The sequence below is a fragment of the Opisthorchis viverrini genome (assembly GCF_000715545.1).
Source record: "Opisthorchis viverrini unplaced genomic scaffold opera_v5_380, whole genome shotgun sequence".
In the NCBI taxonomy this organism is placed as follows: Eukaryota; Metazoa; Platyhelminthes; class Trematoda; order Opisthorchiida; family Opisthorchiidae; genus Opisthorchis; species Opisthorchis viverrini.
The window spans coordinates 151944-155884 of NW_008752036.1; positions in this window are offsets into that span (position 1 = coordinate 151944).

The following is a 3941-nucleotide window of genomic DNA, read 5'->3' on the forward strand; positions in this document are numbered from 1 at the left end:
TATAAAGGAAACTTTGTGATTACGTCATTAGACATGATGGCAGGTTTTCGAGGCATTTATAGGAAAAACATACTAATTGGAGGCTACGGAATTTTGAGTTCGGTGTGATTCCCACCCTCAGGCTAGTGCGTGATAGTATGGGTATAACCATGTTTTGCTAACCTTGGTATGATCTGCTTAAGGAGCTGCGTGCCACACAGTATGATACACCAGAGGAAATCAGTAATTAGCACACTACCGCATGTTTACATTGACCACGGTGAACTAAATATACGTTAGCGGTATGTGCCAGCTTCACATTCGTAATAGGAATAGAACATGGTGGCAAAATGAGCAAGCATTTGTGGTAAACGTTCTCAAAAATTAAACATGGCAAGCTAGAATTCGATTCGCCGCAACAAAATAATTCTTCACAAAACATATGGTTACTCCGTAAAAAAAGTGCAATTGGAGGGATTGAGTCTGGAATCTTGCACCTGGCCCACAGCGTAAAGGTTTGAAATGCCAAGGCATATTATCCTTTTGAGTGGGCACTTCTCGTGAAATTCCTGGAAAGCATTCGGAATCCAAAGAGCTGTGTTGTTGTCTTGCGAACTCATTACACATTTGGTCCGCAACTGCCCTACATTCTAGATTGGAGCAAAATTTATGCGACGTGTGAAATCCACCTAGCTGTGTTTCAGGTCTCATAGAAACAACAGCCACCGGAATATCAATCTTTTACATCAGCACAATCCCCCATTGGCAGCTGTATAATGATTTTGCACAAAGCGTGGTTAGTTTGACGCGCAAATGAGACTTTAAAACCACGATAGCTTGCGTATCTAATGTGCACATGTACTTTAATCATGCAAGCATTTCACATTCACGGACCTCAGTGGCTTATAATATGTGGTTGTAAAACCCAATCGGGCAACATTATTCAAATTGTCTCTACCTCCAGTGCAGTTGATATAATATGTGCGGTGTTTGCAACACACGAGTCTTTGAATTATTGTCGAGGCCTGTAATGTGCGGTGAAAGACGACGTTCCGCTGAGTTAATAGAGCTTGACCAACATATGGAGGGCGTAAACGGTTCAATAATGTACCTTTACCCTAGTGTTACACCGAGAGACTGTTTGGATTGCCATACAGGCATAGGGAAATATCATAAGCCCACCAGACCTACGTAGTGCACGCACCATTGATGATAATTAACTTCCGTGATTTGCCACAGGTCATCGTAGTTTATGGTCCAAAACCCATACAAGTTTGATAGGCGGCTATAGGTTACCACTCCGGATATCTTATCTATATAACTCGTGACTGGGAAAACATCCAAACCCGTTCGCACGTACGGTATACGGTTGATAGCGTTGCTCACAAACAGGTTTGATTTCTGTGATTTCTCTAAAACGCATTGTGCTCACTATCACAGAGGTCTGGCTGCCGCACTCCGGTTTACCGGGTGCAATTTGTTTGCTGGGGAGTATTCCAGTGAACTGCTACCAAACCAACCAATTTCGGGCAATATTTAGCTAGAATTTGCCAGGAATATTACGCAACCGAACCCGATTTAAGAAAAGAATTTATGGCGCTAAAAGAGAGTGTGTCAAAATAGCTTGGATGCGTATATATCCATATCATATCAGTTCCTTTGATTAGTATGGAACCTGTCAGTCGCAAGAGAGATTTTGCTTCCTCGGGGTTTTACACGCTTTTTCCAGATATATGGCGTTGTGTATAGGGCATTCAAAGAAATATCCCAGTGGACTTGGAACATCTGAGAAGCTCACTGGTTGCCTCATTTGTGTAAATGAAGCCTAGACGTTCTTAACTGATAAGTGTTTCAATCGGTAGTGACACATATGCCACCTTTGGTTCCGCAATCATGAACGCAAACTCCAGTCCCACTAATTAGGTTTTGGGCCACTTTCTCAGCAAAGCAACAGGTTTAATTCAACTATCGTAAATTCATGGTTTTATAGGGCCGTTGATTAAAATAAAACGTAAAATCTCACAGGGGACTTTACCTAACTGAGTCAAAAGACAGTCTTTTTAATGTCATTCCCGACACATCTGTTCGCGTTGTGTCATTGTGTCACATCCTAATTTGTAGTCGTTTGCTAATGTTCTCCTTATTCGGATATACTGGTAAAATATGCACTGATGAATTTCGAAATAACAAACGCTCCATCCAAAATTCCTGAACAACTGCGCTACTTGAGCTCTGAAATAAGCACTCAAACATGTACACTTTGTTTTCTATCATACGATTTCCAAATGAGGTAATTACAGTTCATCAGCTGAAATATAAGGAAATAATTAACAATCCGTTAAAACGTTTTTTATTCTTGGCACACCAAGCTTCATTCCTTGAAAAACATCGTACATTTGATCTCAGCTCCCTCACTAGCCTCAAAGAAAGTGAAGATAAAAAAAAGACCACTGGAAAAAACCTGATTGTCACGCATTGTACCGCTTTGAGAATTATGAGGTATTTTGTTGAAATATTGGTAGCTCGAATGAGTTTATTGGTTGTTGATCAAGTGGCTGTTGATCTGTTCGCCGAGCTTGGCAATTGGCTTGCAAACGTTTCGTCACCATACGAGGGGACATCATCAGTGCGCAGTTGAGTGGGTACTTCTTCCTTGCCTGCGGGCGCTTATATAGCATTCGAGGGCTATCTGTTATCTCCTGACGTGAGTGGCCACTTAAAGTGTAACAAATTTGGCGAATCTATTGGTCCATTTGTGATCTTCGTTGCGTTGTGGTCTGCGTTCCTTTGTGTGGATTGGTTATCCTCACGCCTTCTATTTTTAATAGTTCGTTCTCTCCGGCCTCGGGTTGTATTGCGTTGTGGTCTGACGTTCTTGAGTTTGATTGGTTGCTTGCGCCGCCCTATTTCCTCCACCGTAGCGGTCAACGTCCCTTCGTCCGTCGGTTGATTTGGTGCTTTGATTGGGCGCTTCCTCCAATCCAATTGATGTGTCCGTTTGAATGATGTTTTCCTCCTTCTCTTATGATTTCCTCGTCTGGTTGATTTTGCAGCTTTAAGCTCGGTGGTTCTGGAGTTCTCTCACACTTAATGGCTGATAAATGGGATCAAATTCGATGTGCTTGTTAATCGTCTCTTCGGTGGAGTACCATGCTTCCATAAATTCGCGTTCGTTTTTTGTTCTTGCTTGGGCCAATATGCAGGCGTCGTCGAAGCCGTCACACGCAACAAACTACTCAACGTGCTTTCGTCAAAGAAAAAGAAGCAACGAACAAGTTGAAGAGGGATAAAAACATCGTGATTCTACCGGCAGACAAGGGACGCCTAACGGCGATCATGGACCAACCGGACTAGATCAACAAAGCAAAGGCACTACCCAACGACACAACTACGTACCGCCGCTTAGAACGCGACCAAGCAAGCAGCTAGCAAGCAAAATCTATAAGAACTTGAAGCAACCACAAGATCTCCACAAGATTACAAAAGAGTAATATTGGAGAGTGAGAGCTCGTGATTCGGCCATTCCTCGCTTCTACGGACTCCCAAAGGTACACAAAGAATCAATACCTCTCCGGCCAATTGTATCACTTCCTGGAACAGCGACCTGAAATCTTTCGAAAGAACTATGGAAAAGGTTAAAGTATCTCATCGGTGGGTCGCAATACTCAATCAACAATACGGGACAATTTTTGAAGAAACTAAAACACGTATGCATCGATCAGGACAAAATGATGGTCTCATTTGATGTCAGCTCACCATTCACGTCTGTAGATCTCGATTCAGCCAAGACAACTGTTGCCGAATTATTGGACAACAACGACACGCCAACTGGGTCGCTGTAGAAGGAAGACCTCTGCAGATTACTCGACTTATGCCTGGTCACAGATTTTGACTTCAACGGAGAATATTATGAACAACTACGAGGGACATCAATGGGATCGCCGATTTCAGGATTCATTGCA